Source organism: Tenrec ecaudatus, chromosome 9 (genome assembly GCF_050624435.1).
Source record: "Tenrec ecaudatus isolate mTenEca1 chromosome 9, mTenEca1.hap1, whole genome shotgun sequence".
Classification (NCBI taxonomy): Eukaryota; Metazoa; Chordata; class Mammalia; order Afrosoricida; family Tenrecidae; genus Tenrec; species Tenrec ecaudatus.
The window spans coordinates 84,597,398-84,615,977 of NC_134538.1; the positions used below are offsets into that span (position 1 = coordinate 84,597,398).

The 18,580-nt window shown below is 42.2% G+C and overlaps 1 protein-coding gene across 3 annotated transcripts in view; it reads right to left on the minus strand.

Moving 5' to 3' along the window:
• The window catches only part of CCDC126 (coiled-coil domain containing 126), a 40,104-nt gene extending 23,331 nt beyond the window's left edge, over positions 1-16,773 (minus strand). Inside the window, exon 1 of one of the 3 annotated variants that reach the window (XM_075558290.1) lies at positions 16,636-16,773. The gene's annotated coding sequence lies outside the window, so the exon portion shown is untranslated. Of the gene's footprint in view, positions 1-15,927; positions 16,284-16,547 lie in introns of those variants that run through there. The other 2 variants (XM_075558289.1, XM_075558291.1) reach the window with 2 other exon arrangements.
• Positions 16,774-18,580: the final 1,807 nt, after the last annotated feature.

Sequence of the window (18,580 nt, forward strand, 5' to 3'; positions counted from 1 at the left end):
TGTACATATTTCTAATAAATATATTCTTCTTGTGCAACCCTTTATTGTTGAGTGCTGTCAGTTTACTCTAACTCAGAGTAGTAGGAGTATAAATGCAGTGGCTAACATGTTCTGCTAATCAGTCAGTGGTTCGAACCCACCAGTCAAACTCCATGGGAGAAAGATGCGGCACTCTGCTTTCTTAAAGATTCACAACCTTGGGAACACTCTGGATTTCTATTCTGTCCTACAGGGTCATTATGAAATGTAACAGACTCAATAGCAATGGGTTTGGTTTAGTTGATTCGTCTCTCTGTCCTAATCTACCACTCCTTCCTTGTGTACTACACTACAGCTACCTTAGCCAAAATAAACCAGATTCTCTCTCACAGAGCTTTACATCTATTTCTCCATTTGAATATCAAAGACTCTCTAGGAAATAGATGCACTCTGTAGCTACAACAATGGGCTCAAACACAACTGTGCAGATGGCCCAGATTAGACACTGCTTCTTTCTATGGTACAGAGGGTCAGTAAGAGTAGGAACCAACGCAACAGCACCTAACAATACCCATTGCTTGTGCTTTTTTATCCTTTATTGCTATGTTAGAACTTAAATTATGAGTAGTAAGTTTGCAGAAGGCTCTGGTTTATTAAAAAAAAAAGAAGAAAAAACAAACTCACTGCCATGCTGATTCATGGCAACCCTAGAGGACAGAGTAGAACTATCGCTGTGAGTTTCCAAGACTGTAACTCTTTTGCTGTTGTCAGATGCCACTGAGTCAGTTCCGACCATGTAAACTGTCCGGTCCTGTGCCATCCTCACAACTGTTCCTTGTGACCACTGTGTCAATCCTTCTCCTATGGGCCTTCATCTTTTTCACTGCCCCTCTACTTTATATGAGGTCTTTCTCTAAGGCAGCGGTTCTCAACCTGTGGGTCACAACCCCTTTAGAGGTTGAACGACCCTTTCACAGGGGGCTCCCAATTCATAACAGTAGCAAAATTACAGTTTTGAAGTAACAACGAAAATAATGTTATGGTTTGGGGGCCACCACCACATGAGGAGCTGTATTAAAGGGTCACGGCATGAGGAAGGTGGAGAACCCCTGCTGCTCTAGGGACTAGTATCCCCAGAAAACACATCCAAAGCACATGAGACAAAATCTTGTCATCCTTGCCTCCAAGGATCATTCTTCTTCCAAGAGAAAATCAGCTTGTCCTTGTAGCCACTTACGGTACTTTCAATATTCTTCTCCAGCACCACAATTCAACCGCATCCATTCTTCTTCAGTCTTCCTTATTCAATGTCCAACTTTCACGTGCACATGAGGCAAGTGAACATAGCATTGCTTGCGTCCGGTGCACCTTAGTCCTCAAAAAAACAGTCCTGCTTTTCAGTACCCTAAAGAGGTCCCGTGCAGCAGTTTTACCTAATGCAACGAGTCTTTTGATCCCACTGCGTTTTCCAGAGCACTGACTGTGGATCCAAGCAAGACAGAATTCTTGACAACCTCAGTCTTTGTCTATCGTGTTACCTGCTGATCCAGTTGTGAGGATTTTGGTCTTCTTGACATGCTAGAAGTTGCAATTTTAGATCATCATTAACAACGCCTTCAATTTCCCCCTCACTTTCAAGCAAGGTTGTGTCATCTGTATATCTCAGGTTGTTAATAAGCCTTTCTCCAATCCTGATGCCACATCTTCATATAATCCAGCTTCTTTGATTATTTACTCAGCACACAGTATAGTGAGTGAATAAGTATAGTGAGAAAATACATCCCCAATGTACACCTTTCCTGATTTCATTTTATTTTTTAAAATCATTTTATTGGGGGCTTGTACAACTCTTATCACAATCCATCCATCCATCCATTGTGTCAAGCACATTTGTACATTTGTTGCCATCGTCATTCCAAAACATTTGTTTTCTACCTGGGCCTTGGTATTGGCTAAAAAAGTTTTTCCTTGTTCTGTTCCCATATCTGCTCTTGATTCACGTAAAAGTTCTGAATGAACACAATGAAGTATTCTGGAATTCCCATTCTTCTCAAGACTATACAAGTTTGTTATTATCCACACAACTGAATGCCTTGGCATAGTCAATAAAACACAAGTAAACATCTTTCTGGTACTCACTGCTTTCAGCTGAGATCCATCTGACATCAGCAATGATATCCCTTGTTCCACATCCTCTTCTGAGTCTGGCCTGAACCTCTGGCAGCTCCCTGTCAATTTACTGTCACAACCATTGTTGTATGAGCTTCAACAAAATTTTATTTGCATGTGATCTTCAATTATATTGTTCTATAATTTGAGCATTCTGTTTGGTAACCTCTCTTTGGAATTGGTACAAATATGATCTCTTGCAGTCACTTGGCCAAGTAGCTGTCTTCCAAATTTCTGGCATAAATAAGTGCTTCCACAGCTTTGTCAGCCTGTTGTTACATTTCAATGTGTATTCTATCAATTCCTGGTGTTTTGTTTTTGGAAAATGCTTTCAGTGCAGTTTAAACTCCTCCTTCAGCACCATTGGCTCTTGCTCCTAAAGCTACCTCCTGAAATGGTGGAATGTTAATCAGTTCTTTTTGGACAGGACTCTGTGTATAGTCTGTCCATCTTCTTTTGATGCTTCCTGCATCATTCAATAATGTGCCCAGAGAACCGTTCAATATTACAACTTGAGGCTTGAATTTTTTTTCTTCAGTTTAAGATATGTTGAGCATATTCTTCCTTTTTTGTTTTCTAACTCAAGGTCTTTGCACATTTCATTAGCATATTTTACTTTGTCTTGATCTAGTCAGTTCATTAATCTCATTGTTTCTTCCATTTGTTTTAAGTACTATGCTACGAAGAGTAAGTTTCAGAGTCTCTTCTGACATCTTAGATCTTTTCTTTCTTCCCTGTCTTTCTAATGACCTTTTGCTTTCCTCAGAAATGATGTTCTTGGTGTTCTTCCGGGGCTACTTACTCTGAAGTGGGGAGCCAAGTCCTTCAATGTCTGTTTGGTCTGGAAGCTCCGCTGAAACCTGTTCATTTTGGGTGACCCTGTTGGCATTTGAAATACGTGTGACACAGATTTCAGTATCGCAACAACATATAAATCACCATAGTATGGCAAAGTGGCAGGCAAGTGCTGGTGTAACTCTTTATGGAAGTAAAAAGTTCTGTCTTTCTCCCACTCAGCTGCTGGTAGCTTCAACCTGCTGACTTACAGTGAAAACCTTAAATTTTTTTAACAGTTTCATTGACATATAATTCACATACCATACAATTCAGTGTTTAAATGTATTAAAAATAGTTGTGAAATGACCTCCATAACTTTTGAACATATTCTTCATTCTTGTACTCATTAGCTCCCCATTTCCCTGCAACCTCCTTGCCCAAACCCTGCTGTTGCTAATTGCTGTTCGTTCTGACTCGTAGCAACCCTACGCACAACAGAAGGAAACCCGGCCCAGTCCTGCATCGTGCTCACAACTGTTCCTTTCTTTGAGTCCATGATTCCACCCACTGTGTCATCTGTCCTATGGAGGGCCTTCCTCTTTTTTAAAGGAGAGGTCTGCCCCTCTACTTTACCAAGCACACTGTCTTTCTCTAGGGTCTGACCTCTTCTGACAACATGTCCAAAGCACATGAGACAGTCTTACCATACTTGTCTCTAAGGAGCATTCTGGCTGTATTTCTTCCAAGACAGATCTGTTTGGTTTTTTTGGCAGTCAGTCCATGGTACGTTCAATATTCTTCCCCAGCACCATAATTCAAATGCATTGATTCCTATTAGATTAGGGATATGGTTAAGTGCTAGCTCAAAATCTATTCCTACATCTATTGTTTATACATGTCCTTGGTCCACTTTAGAGATATCGTTTTATTGGGGACTCATAAATCATAGAGTATATGGTAATTTTATTGATAGTATCATTAATTTAACCAATGGTAGAGAATTAAATCTATTTCTTAGTCTCCATAAAAATTAAACCTCCACTGAATTATTTATATCAGCAATGTAAATAGCCTTGTCCCCAGACAGAGCGCATTGGAGAGACTACTACTCCCCTTGCCAACCCACGGAGGGATTGCCTAGCCCTTAGGTACTTGCGTGGATGTACCCTTGGTAGAACACGGAATGCAAGAGTCTGCGTATCAACAAGTCCTGTGGCATATCCTATGCCTTGGTTGAAGGGCCCTAAGCCAATCTTGTAAACTTTTCTGTCTAGACTTTAAGTGTCCCCCATCACAGTTCCATTCCTACTTCTGTATTCCAGCCTACAACTGTGATGCACTGATCTAGTGCCAATCATGCTTCTGTGACACTTCTTTTGTAGGACACTCCCATGTCCTATTTAAGCAACCAGCTCTCTAGAAATTGTTGGACACTATTATGTTCTTGTGCTGGTGGTCTCAGTCTTTGACTTAAGATTTAATAAGTGTATCTTTATAAATTTTATTTAAATCTGAAGTCTCTTTTGTTCCCTAAAACAGTGCTGAGCTCAAATGCGACCTCTACAAATAGTAGCACTCCTGCTTTGTTAGTCCTGGTGGACTAGACAAACAAATCCAGACACTGATATGTGAAAAAGATACCTTTTTATCAAAGAGCAATTGTACATTAAGAAAGCATCCCAGTCTGTTCCAGATCAAGTCCATGAGTCCAATATTACCCCATATGTCAATTCTAGTACATAAATTCTTCTTTAGACTCACGCAGCCATGCAATGATGCTGAATGCAGGAAGATCACAGGCTAGTGAGTGGAAAGTCTTCTGGATCTAGTGGTGGTGGAAGCATCTCAGCACTGGCAGGGGTCTCCATGTGGCTCCTCCAGTTCCAGGGCTCTAGCTGCATCAGTGTAGCTCCATGTGGCTTGTCAGCAGAAAGACAAAGCAGAGTCTCCCACCTCCAGGGAGGAATACAGGAGTTCCTAGTATCCACAGGAGGTTATGCCCACACAGAGGCCTCATTAGCTATGGCCTGATTGACAAGCTAGACTCCACCCTTTCACAACTGATAGATTATGTAACTGCCACACATCCATCCTCTGTCCTACCTCCATCCTTAAAGTACTCTTTCATAATTTCAGTATATTAAATCATGTTATAGTTTCATTAGATGAAGATGTTGCATCAGTATTAGAAGAAGGCTCATTAATGACCTACAATAGAGATGGCATAACCTTGCTGGATAAAAGGAAAGAGGACTTGAAGCACTGACTAATGAAAATCAAAGGCTACATACTTCATTATGGACTACAACTCAATGTAAAGAATCCTCAAAATTGAACCAAAAGACAGCATAATGACTGGAGAAGATGGACATTAAATTATCTTCAAATATCCAGTCTTCTCCAGTCATCATGTTTTTTGGTTCAGTTTTCAGTTATCAACAATTTCATTTTACTTGGATCCATAATCAACACTCATGGAAGCAACAGTCAAAATAATAAATGATTCATTATTACATTGGGAAAATCTGATAGACCAGATAGCTATGATTCAGCAATGGCAGTGGCAATGAGAGATCTCTATGAAGTGTTAAAAAAGCAAAGATGGCACTTTGAGGTCTAAGGTACACCTGACCTTAGACATAGTATTTTCAATTGCCTCATATGAATGTGAAAGGTGGACAATGAATAAAAGACTACAAAGGAAGTGATGCATTTAAATTATGGTGTTGGTGAAGAATATTGAAAGTATCGTGGATTTCAAGAAGAACAGACAAATCTCCTGTAAGTAAAGATCAGAATGGTCCTCAGGTACTTTGGACGTGTTATCAGGAGAGACTAGTCCCTAGAAAAGGACATCCTGTTTGGTAAAGTGGGTCAGGATAAAAGAGGAAGACCCTTAAGATGGAATGACACAACAACCGCAATACAAGAGTAACCACCACTGTGAGGATGGCGCAGTATTCCATTCTGTTGTACAAAGGGTCACTATGAGTTAGTGTCTAACAACAATTATCTTTAGAACCTTGAGGAGTTATTTTATCTCTTTCTAAACTTCAGTGTCCTCACTTATGGATACAAAAGTACCTATCTATTATTGGCAATGAATAAGTAATGTCTTATTCTAGTCAATAAATATTTATTAGTGCCAGGCACTGAAACAAAACCAATTAATTCATGATAATTTGAATAATCTGAGTTAAAGTAGATGTTTTACACAACCCAAACAGAACTCTTCTCCTTAGTTCTCATGGTTTCTATAATCCAGCTCACAAAAAAAACCATTTTTCCCATCAGTCCCAAAAATAACTCCCCTAATGAAGTCAGTCTTTGTACTGCGTCACATTGTTGTTGTTAGATGCCATCAAGCCAAATTTGACTCATGGCAACCCCATTGTCTCATTTCCTTTTATATTTCTATATTCCAAACGTATTTCCTTACACCCTCTCATTCAATTGGGAACAATTCTCAGAAAGTTTGTAGGCTTGAATGTGTTGCAAAGATTTCTACTCAGAATTTGTGGACAACATAAAATATTTCATTAGTATTAATCACTGAAGAATTACTCCATCTTAAAAGATGACATAGCAACATGTTGTTAATGAGAACCATTCATCTTCCAAATAGCTTAAAAGGACACTAGAGTAGGTGTTGAAATGCTACCTTAGCAGAAAGACTTCTAAACCTCATTGTCCACCCTTATTCTAGAACACCTTACCTTAGTCTTATCTCCTAACTCCCACAGCACATTAGTGATTTTGCGCAACATATCATCCAATCATATGTGTGAGATTATTTCCTTGATTAAGTCCCAGGCCTTTCAATAGCATGCCTCAAAGGTTTGCCACATCCCGCAGGGCCTAGAGAGCAATGACCAGTCACCAAGAATTGCCTCATGGTCTGAGTCTAACCTTCTCCAGCAACAGGGGGGGGGGGGGGAGTGTGTGTGTGTGTGTGTGTGTAAGGGGAGAGAAATTTGGAGGTAAAATGATCTTCAAATATCCATTTCTAGGTAATAAGAACCTGAGATGAAATCTAATCCAAACCCCTCACAGTTCAAACAAAGAAAGGAACTAAAGCCCAAAGATGTCTTTGTCTACAGTGCGATTAGTGGGGATGTACTGTGCCAGAACACAGGCGCTGGCTCACTGTTTAGCTTGTTCTCTGTCCTACATTATCTCCTGTTCCTCCAACTGGAAAGACTGTGTTTGTACATGATACCGAATGAAGCTTTGGGCTGCCCCCTCTCCCTTCCCTAACTAAAAAAGAGCGACCAGAAAACAGGAGTGGTAGTTTAGACAATGATGCCAAAATCCAGAAAATGTCTACTAATCGAGTTGGCACATTAAGGTTTCAAATAAGCATTAGGTAGGGAAATCAAAGTATTGCACAGTCAAGTCACTTCAAGGAGGATTTAAGAAATCATCAATCTAGGTTGTTGTTTTTTTACATATAGGTCAAAACACTAGGGCGAAAAGGTATGAAACAAAGATAGCTCTAAGGTCCTCTGATAGAGACACCTTCCCCATGATTGGCAAACACACTGATAAGAACAGGTAATCAGAGGGAGAAAAATTAGGGGGACGGGGTACAGAAAAGCCTAGACTCAAACACAATGCTAGCTATGTGCAGTTTCGTCTCAAGCATGATAGAAATAGGTTAATGCATTAATTTTTTCATTCATTTATCCAAAATGTTTATTAAACCCACTATGAACACAAGTGGACCCAATGGCAGCCATCCATTCATCTATCTGTCCTTCTGCAGTTGAACTGTGTGCAACAAGGAGCCCACCACAAAGGCCCACTTATACACTCAGTTATTTTCCTGTTGCTACTGTGGTGAACTCATGTATTGCTACCAAACCAAAGCAAAAGCAAACCAAACTCACTGACATCAAATCAATTCGGACTCAGTGATGCTAGGACAGGATAGAACTGCCTAAAACCTTAGGGTTTCCATGGATGTAAATCTTTACAGGAGCAGAAAGCCTCATCTTTTGCCTCGGGAGCAGCTGGTGGGTCTGAACGACCAGCCTTGCAGTTAGCAGCCCAATGTGTAACTCATCAGGCTTAAAACGCCCTGTGAAGCTAATCATCTCTGAGTGAGCAGTAACTCTCCAGTAACTGCTAGCCCCTTATTCTTCCTTCCCCCTATTTGGGTAGACTAACGTTCATGTGGAAATGATTAGTGTCACAGATGCTCCCAGACCAAACCATAATAGTAGCAGGAAAAACCATCATAGGAGTATAAGTGGGCCCACACCGCTCAAATTGTTGTTCAAGGTCAACTGTCTATGTGCCAGAAATTAGTGCCGGTATTGGAGATACGATAGACAGTGGAGACTGGGTTCCTGTTCTGGAGTTTATGCTTTAGTGAGAGTTGATCAATGAGCAAGCAAATACAGAAACAAATGAATTTCAGCTTGGACAAAGAGCTATGAAGAAAATAAGCAAGGCAATATGAGAGTGAGTGACGGGAAATCTACACAAGCCGTAGGGTCAAGGAAGGCCCTCTGAGGAAGTAACATTTGATCTAAGAAGAAAGGGGAAGCCAAGGGAAGTTTGGCTAAAACTCCCTTCCAACAAAAACCTTTAGAATTCTTTTCTGACCAGAATCTTGGGAGCAGCCAGTAAATTCCTTATTCCATTTCTCAAGGACAAACAAATGAGACTGAAAAGACACCCACTCCCCAGAATGGAATGGCCTGGTCAAGAAAGCCAATGCAAAGGACAGAAGGACACTGACCAGCAAAGCACGCGCTGCATTCCCCATGTCTTGGGAGAACCACAGCTTTGCTGTCGGGTGATGGACAGCAAAAGTAATGCTCTGATGAAGGAAATCTTTACAAAGAAAGCATTCCTAATATGAAAGGGAGCAATGAAAAGAGGGATATGAAATACAGACTCTGTGGCAATCTGCCATGAAGTTAAAATTCTTACTCAGCATTTTAAATATTATGTTTTGAACTCTAAAATATTCTTTGGGAGCATAAAAGTAGAGAAACACAGGTGAAATCTTTTCATTGTTTTGAAATCTTTTTTGCCCTTATTTTTATATTTATTACAAGGCTTCAATGTCTCCACTCAATTTATACAATCTTCAGAGAAAGTGGCTATTCTAAGCTCTATTTTGCCACTGGCCTAACAGCACACCAAGTAAACAACAGATACTTAAGCAATTTTTTTAGTGGTTTCTCCTTAGCAAGGAACTAAAGACAAATATATTAGTTGTGATAGATATATAATCATTTGTTAATTTGAGGATTAAGAGTGAAGGGGTGGAGTCTACTCTGTCAATTGGGTCATAGCCAATGAGGCTTCTGTGTGGGCATAGCCTTCCCCTAAGGATTCTGGGAAATCTGGTACTTCCTCCTTGAAGGTTGGAGACACCTCTCTCAGCCACTCCCTGGGAGACACTGCAGCTGACAAGACACATGGATCTGCCTTGATGCAACCAGACCTCTGAAGCCGGAGAAGCCACGTACAGACCCCTACCAGCACTGAGATGATTACAACACCACTGGATCCAAAGACTTTCTACCCACCAGCCTGTGACTGTCCTTCATCCAGCATCATTGCATGCGTTTCGTGAGTCTCAAGAGGACTTTATAGATTGGTATCGGGCATATGGGCTAGTATAGGACTTATGGACTTGGACTGGGTTGGGATGCTTTCTCAACGTTCAATTGCTCTTGTATATAAATCTCTTTTTTTAATCATCTTATTGGGGGCTCATACAACTCTTATCACAATCCATGCATCCATCCATTGTGTCAAGCACTTTTGTAGATGTTTCCCTCATCATTCTCAAAACATTTCCTTTCTACTTGAGCCCTTTGTATCAGTCCTCACTTTGCCCCTCCCTCCCCACTCCCCCACCCCCATGAACCCTTGATAATTTAAAATTATTTTTTTGTCATATCTTACACCATCTGACATCTCCCTTCACCCACTTCTCTGCTGTCCATCCCCCAGGGAGGAGGTTGTATATAGATCCTTGTAATCTGTTCCCCCTTTCTCCCTCATCTTCCCTCCACCCTCCTGATTAATCTCTTTCTTATACACGTGTGCCCATGGATTTGTTTCTGTGGTCTACCCAGACTGACACGTAAGTCCAACATTATTACTAGAGGAAAGGGAAAGCAAAGCATCAGTGAATATTTAAACTAGAAAACCCCTATTTTAAAGATAGAGTGAAGCCCCCAAAGGATTAATGACTATCTAATGATGACCCAAGCTAAACCACTGCCACCAAGTTGACTCCAACTCATAGTGACAGGTTTCTGAGACTCAATCTTTCCAGCCCCAGACAGTCTCATCTTTTTCCTGGGGGGAGACTGGTGGGTTTGAAGTTCTGTCTTTGTATAACCCATTGGACCACCAAAGTTTCTTGTTGAACAAATTGAGGGAAATTGGGCATCCAGCATCAATACAGAACTCTAGCGTTTTTCAGAAGCAGAGAAAACCAACTTATAAGTTGCAACTGGCATTTAAAATGTTAATATAATAATAAAGAAACCATTACAGTACCCTACATACACTACAGATTTTGTTTTGTGAAACGTATTTGTTGCATACACAGGTCCGGACATACACATAAAGGTATACGTCTATGGAATCTTCATATAAAAAGATATCTGGCTGCTGTTTGCAGTGTTAAAAAAAAGTTTAAAATGTATTTCATATTGCTTGTCTTGAAGTAATTCCTTATATTTTAATATGAATATTGAGGTAGTTACTTGTTATTAGAATAGTTAAGTCTACCTTAAAATCTCTTCTTCAAATCCGATTTGTGCATTGCGTTCTGATGTCTGTGCTATTATGGCTATAGTTAAAATAACTAACAACAGCAATAAATTGATAGCAACTAGCAAAGAGGGAAAAGAACCCCAATGGCACAGTGGGCTAGGCACTGGACTGCAAGGTCAACTGTTCAAACCCACAAGCTATTCCTCAGGAGAAAGGTGAGGCTATCTGCTCTCATAAGATTACAGCCTCAGAAATTATAAGACAGTTCTATCTTGTCCTATAGGGTCACTATGGGTTAGAATTAACTTGATGGAAACCAGTCTGGTTTATATTTTAAAAGCAGAGGAGTTCTCACTTGGCCAATGGTACTACAAAAATCACTGCCTATTAGTCTAAAGAATTTATAGGTAGCCTTAAAGGGAAGCCAATACTTACTATTAAAAAGGCATATGTTTACCAGAACTCAAAGATTCAGATGATTCTATCCAGAAGTTCAGAAATAGTTCTCCATAGACTTTACCTTGGAATATAATTTCAAGGGGGAAAAGCTCATTCTTAACATAATTTTGCTATATAATATTGCCGGGGGATAATATTGGAGGTAAGGGGAAAGGGGACCTAACAAAGTACAAAGAATATTCACTCCAAAAACTTAAAAAGATGTCACTTTACAATCAAATCTAAGAATTAAAATGTAAACTATCTCGAGAGAAACTACAATAAACTCTGTGGGTGCTTCAAAATGTTCATTGAAAAAAATGGAATTAAAAGAAAATGGAATTTTCCCACAAACGTCATGAAGCCCCTATATACATATAACAAGCTAATATTAAATGGCATGTTTGGGAAAGGAGCAGAAAAGAGCATTTAATACTGAGATTTTTCAAATTAAGGGAGGGGTAAGAAAATAAAATGTGAGAGCCAAAGGGAAACTACTCAAATCATTGTGCTACTGAAAACTTTAACAATATTTCTAATCAAAGTCCTAAATTAAACTTTTGAGATATGATGGTTCCTGCACTGTAATACTTACGATGGTTTCATCTAAAATACAGTGTGCAGTAGAAGATATTTCAGTCAATCCTAGGGCTTGACCTGTCCACATCCTCAGTCAATCATCTTTGGAATTACCCACTTCCCTTTCCACAGCTGACCAGACTAGCACTGGACCACCTGCTGAAGACTCCCTACAAAAGGGCAAGCCAATCAGACATAACAAGGGCATTAGCAGTTTGAAATAGAAAAGGAAGGAATTCACAAAAATAAGTAATAGGTTAGAGAGCAGCCAAGGTAAAGTTTTGAAGAGGCAGACTTAATAGGTAAACAGGCCAGGAATAAATAGAAAATGATAGAGGTGGAGAACGAAGCAACTCAAAATGAAAAATTAGGAGTAGAGATTAATTTCTAGAAACTTTCTAGCATCTTCCTGCTTCTTTCAAGTATAACTCTTTCCTCAAAGTGATTTGGGAGAATTGTGTGATCTAGAGCAGAAGAAAACAAAAACTAAAAAATGACAAGAGAGTGTTACATTCACTTTCTTCCTATGTTAAAAAAGACTTCCGAGGTTTAGGGTCATAATTTCATGGGCCATCCCATTTAATTGGCCTAATGACATGTTTAGTGCTTCTGTCCTACCTCTTAGTTTTGTTGGGTAGTGCCTGGATTAATACTTGGGGTCTTAAAAGCTTGTGAGCAACTTATCCAAACAGGAATTTGTTTACCTGGAACAATACAAGTAGGGCAATAAGGAATAGGCTAGTTAGCTCTATGTGCCACTGCCTCCTTTGCCATGAGACCACAAGAACTGGATGGTGTCCAACTATTATTACTGAACATTTTGATCAAAAATTTATAGCAGAATCCTGATCAGAAGGAGGAAATGCAGAGCAGAATTTCAGAACCTCATGGATTCCAGACATCCTGGAGCCATGTCGGTGAGATGAGCCCCTAGAACTATTGTCCTGGCATAGTCGTTAATCTAAAACCAAAAATATACCCCAAAGTCATCTTACAACCAAACAATAGTTTAGCAAAATAGGTGTGCCTTGAGCATTATGTTCTTTTAGGAGCTCTCTCGCTGTTATTGAGAAGACTCCGACTCACAGTGACCTTGAAAGACTGGGTAAAACTGCTCCAATGGGTTTCCAAAACCACAACTCTTTACAGGAGTAGAAAGCCTCATTTTTCCCCCCAAGGAGCGGCTGGTGGTTTCAAAGTGCTAACCTTGCGGTTAGCGGCCCAACTCATAACCACTACACCACCAGAGTTCCTAAAAAGAAAGAATACATCAACTTATTTCAAGCTGTCCGAAATGAAGAAAAACACTCAAGTATCAGGTTGAAACTGTAAGGATCTGTTGGCAAAATATTAAACACTGCAAAGGGCACCAAAATACAGAAGGAATACAGAGTCACTGAATCAAAAAGAATTGGTCAATATCCAAACATTCCAAGAAGTAGCATTTGATCAAGAACCAATGGTATTGAAGGAAGAAGGCTAAGCTGTACTGAAGGCATTCATCAAAACCAAGTCTCCAGGAACTGATGGAAAACCAATTGAAATGTTTCAACAATCTGAAGCAGCACTAGTCTATGCCAAGAAATCTGGAAGACAGCTACCTGACCAACCAGCTGGAATAGATCTATATTTGTAAGTATTCCAAGGAAAAAATGACCTGACAATGTGTAAATTATATAACATCATTATCACAGGTAAGCAAAATTTTGCTGAAGATAATTTAAAAATTGATGCAGCAGAACATCGACAGGGAACTGCCAAAAATTCCAGGCAGATTCAAGAGAGAACATGGAATGAGGGATATTATGGCTGATGTCAGCTGGGTCTTGGCTGATATTAGAGAGTAGCAGATGTTTGCAAGACATTTTATAAACTGTGCAAAGATTATAACAAACTATTGATAACAATGGGAAGAAAAGGAATTCCAGAACACGGAGTGCCCATGCAGAACCTGTACATACACCAGAAACGGCTGTTTGAACAGAACAAGGGAATGCTACGTCATTCAAATCAGAAAAGGCTATGTGTCAGGCTTATCTGCTTTCAATCTGTATGTTAAGCAAATAATTTAAGAAACTGGATTACATGAAGAACGCTTCAAGATTGGAGGAAGGCTTAATAAACGATCTGAAATTTGTGGATGACACAACTTTGCTTGCTGAAAACATGGAAGACTTAAGGATTTGCTGATAAAAATCAATCACTATAGCCTTTGTTCTGAATTGCCAACTCAATGTAAAGAAAACCAAAATCCTCACAACTGGACCAATAAACAACATCATGATAAATGGAGAAAACATTCAAATTGTCAAGATTTCATTTTACTGGGATCGACAATCAGTGCTCATAGAAGAGGCAGACAGGGAAACACATGACGTATTACACTGGGCAACTCTACTGCACTCAAAACTCTTAAACTCACTGTCATCCAGTAGATTCCGATACCTCTTTAAAGCATTAATGAGCAAGGATGTGACTGAGGGTGAAGACACACCTGACCCAATTGCCTCTTCTGCATATGAAAGTTGAACAATAAATAAGGCAGGTATGGAATAGTGGATATTCAAATTATGGTATTGATGAAGAGTATGGAAAATACCTGGCCTGCCAGAGGAACACACCATTTTTCTTGGAAACAGTACAGCCAATGCTCTTTAGGAGCAAGGAAGGTGAGGCGCCGTCTCGCTCCCTTGGCCATGCTATCAGGAGAGACCAGTCCCTAGACAAAGACATTTTGCTGGGGGAAGCAGGTGGTGAGGGGGGAACGAGGAAAACCCTCAGTGAGCTGGATTGATACAGTGGCTACAAAAATGGGCTCAAACACAACTGTGAGGCTGGTATAGCACTGGGCAGTGTTTTCTTCCCATGTACGCAGGGTCCCTATGAACTAGTTGGAACGGACTCAAAGGCACTTACACAACATATGGGATCAAACTGACAACTCAAAAGATGAGTTTGGAACTGTAGCGAGTAATGAGGTTATGTTAGTGAAGAGAACAACTTAGAAAAAGACAGTAAAAGTGGTTACACCACTCCAAGGATGTAATTAACATCACTGAATGCTATAATGTAGAAAAGTGTTGAATTGATGTTTTGCTGTGAGTCTCAACAGCAGCAGCAAAATAAACTATAAAATTTTTTTTAAACTTATCTTTGAAACAATGAGCTAGAAAACCCCTTGGAATGCAGCCACTTCACTCTTTTATTTAAAGATAAGGAACTTGAGGACCACAAAGGGACAGAAGGTTACACAGATACTGTCAGTGCTAGGACAAGAACAAGTCCTATTTCCCCAGCCATTACTCTTTGTCCTCTATTGCACTAAATGACATCTTTGGAAAGAAGCAGAAACCTTTACATGCTTATGCTTTCTCTCACAGCTAAAAAGTCTTCTACTGACTACTCTGGTTTTCACTGTCCTTAGGGAACACACTCAGTGGGTTGCTCCTTTTTCTCTCTCATAAACCATTCTTTAAAATCCATCTGTCACAAGCACGTTACACAGAAAATCCTCAGGCCTGCTGCTTCATAATGCTCCCCATAAACGTAGATGCAAAAACAGCATGCGGAACATGTTATTTCCCAACTGCACAACCGTGCTTGAATGAAAAGTAGAACCGAATAGAGACATGTAAATTGAAGCATACATTTTAATCGTTTAGAATCATAAAGATTTCCTTGAAGACGAAAAAAAACACCATCAGCAATGTTAGTCAAATTCAAAACAATTCACCAATATTCAGTAAAGTCGTGCAAAACTTAATAGAAACTAATGTGAAATGTTTCAAGTCATCCCTTATAGAATACAATAAGAACCCCCCACCACCCCAACTTGGAGCCACAAGTCCCGGCGGGAGGGAAATCATTAATCAGTAAGAAAGTGTAGAGACAGGCGGAAAGGAAGCAGACATGGGAGGCACTGATAGTGAAGGCTCAACTCAGGATTGCGAAACACCTAAATGCTTACTGGGCCGAAAGAGACACTTAGCGCCCCTATAGATCCACGAAGGACACAGCTGAGGGATGTGCATAAATCCTTTTCTCTCTAAAGCTGATCCACAGAAGGGCCGAGCCACCAATTTCCTAAGAACATTCTCAGCCATATTAAAACACAAGAGAACAGTGCCTTTTAAAGACTTCTTTGCTTAGGTTTCAGGTGGGAAAAGCACAAAGTGAAAAGGCACAGTCTAGGAAATGGGGGGCGCACGATTAAACAAACAAAAGCATCAAACTCACAAGTTCCGAGGTCACTGCTGGGTGGCTAACGAAAGCAGCCCATTAAAGGGTTTTCTCCTTGAATGAAGAGCGAGCGAGTGGGGGTATAGCGACTTGACGGTGGATGCCCTTTGATCGCTAAGAAACTCCGGCTGAGAACCTTCCATTCAACAAGGTCACAAAGTCAGGCGGCGACACAATCCAAATCCCAGCCCAGGCGGCCAGAGCCGCAAACAGTGCCCAGGCGGGACCGCATTCCGACCAGGCGCCCAGGAGGGAGTTTCGAGAAGGGACTGAAAGGGAGCGTTGGACTCGCTCAAAGTAGGGCAGAACTGAGCTGTCAAAACCCGACTGAGAAACGAGCGCGGCTCCCGGCCAGGCTCCCCGTGGCGCCGCCCGGGTCGCCGCTCGCCCAGCCCTGCCCTGCCCGCCGCTCCGCCCGCGGCCGCCGGCTGTCAGACGCGGAGCGGCGGGCACAAAGCCTTCCCGGCCGGCCCGTCCCCGGCCGGGCTTCCGCGGCCAAGCGGCAGCAGCGAGCCCGGCAGGCCCGGGAGGGGTGCCCGCCGGCCGCAGGGGCTCCGCGCGGGGTCCAGGCCGGCCGGGAGGCCGCCCCCCGCACGCCTCGCGCTCCTCCCCGTTACCGCGCTCGTGCTCCTTCCCGTCACGACCGCCTCCACCGCCCGGCCCCGGGGCTGAGGCGACGCAGCCAAAGCCTCCTGCCGACGTCACCTGCGCCCGACAACCGCCAAACTGCCTCCCGGCAGGGGCGACCGACGAAAGCGACGAGGAGCCGGACGAGGTTGAGCGGCGGCTGCTGAAGATTTACTCTTCTGGTCGCTCGCGCTACGCTTCCGCTCCGCCTCCTGGTCCCGCCCTTCCCCCAGCCCCCACCCCCCCACGCGGGTCCCAACGCCAGCCGCGCGGGGCATTGTGGGGGATGTAGTCTCCGCAGGCAGCGCTTGCGGCACGTGCTGTAGTTCCGGCCGGACGCCGCCTCCGGGAGACAACCTGAGGGCTGTCGGGTCCTTTTGCCAATGGGAACGGGAGCTTGCGAGAGGCATACCCTCTGCCCTAGCTGTGCACATGCTGGAAGGCGAGAATTGCTGTCTTACTCCTGCCAGTAACTTGCTCCCTGGTGGTTCCCTGACGCGGTAAGGTTTTTGTTTCCGGAGTTCCCACTCGTGGAGACCCGTGTGTAGCAAGGAAACCCTGCGGTGGCCTGTGTTACTCCCGCCCTCAATGCTGTGTGGGAGCCCATGGTTACTGCGACCACTGTGTCCATCCATCACCTTGAGGGCTACCTCCTTTTCACTGACCCAGTACTTTACCAAGCATGATGTCTGTGTTAGTCTGGCTACTTTAGAGAAACAACTCCACAGAAACTTGTGTATGAGAGAGTTTTATATAAAGGGTAAGTGCGCATCAAAAACGCATCCCAACCCAGTGTTGCCCAAGCCCACAAGTCCAACTTTAACCCATATGTCCAACACCAATCCACAAAGTCCTCCTCCATCTCACAAAACAGATGCAATGATGCCGACTGCAGGAGGAAAGCAGTCAGTGAACGGTGTAAGCATCTCAGCGCTGCCAGGGGTCGCCACACGGCTGCTCCAGCACCCAGGGCTGCATCACGGTAGGTCCATGCGGCTTCTCCTCAGGGATGTCTTATAGGAAGTGAGCCTGGCCAGCTGAAGCAGGGAACTGGCTAAGGCAACTGCACTTTCGTGTGACCATCAGAAAGCAAGAGACCCGAGAGCTCGAAAGGCGAGGTTCACTGAGCCATTTATCTCTCCGCCCATCAATTAACCCCATATGTGTTTATCGGCCAGGTTGGCACAATAAACTAACTACCGCAATGTCTCTCTCCAGAGACTGGTCCCTCCTGTTAACATCTCCAAAGTATGAAAGACAAACTCTTCCCATTCTCACGTCTAAGGAGAATCCTGGCTGTGTTTTTTTTTCCAAGACAGTCCATGCTATCTGCAACATTTTGCACCAACACCATAGTTCAGAGGGATCAATTTGTCTTCAATTGACCTTCTTCAGTGCCCGACTTTGTCTGTAGAAAATACCATAGTTTGGGCCAGGTGCATCTTAATCCGCAAACTAATATCTGATTTTTAACACTTTAAAGAGGTGCTTTTGCAGCATATTTCTGTACTGCAATTCCCATGGGTGTTGATTGTGGATCCAAGTACAACCAAATCCATGACAGCTTCAATCTTTGCTCCATTTCTCTGGATGTTGCTTAACGGACCAGTCATGAGGATTTTTGTTCTCTTGATGTTGAGGTATAATCCATATTGAAAGTTACATGCAGTCATGGCACGCCATTGGAAAGTGCTTCAATTTCTCTTTGCTTTCGGTAAGCAAGGCTGTGTCATATTATAGGTTGTTAACCAGTCTTCAGATAACTGTTTCCTTCATATAGTCCAGCATCTCAAAGTATTTGCTCAATTTGCAGGTTAATAAGTATGGGGAAGGGATGCAACCTTGACACATGCCTTTCCAGTGTGTCAGAACATTCAGTATCTCCATGTTCTGTTTGAACAACTGCCTCTTGGACTAAGTATGGTTTCCCTGTGACCCGGCTGATATTTGAAATATTGGTAGCATAGCTTCCAGCGTCACAGAAACACAAAAGCCACCACAATGCAACAAACTGAGAGCCAAG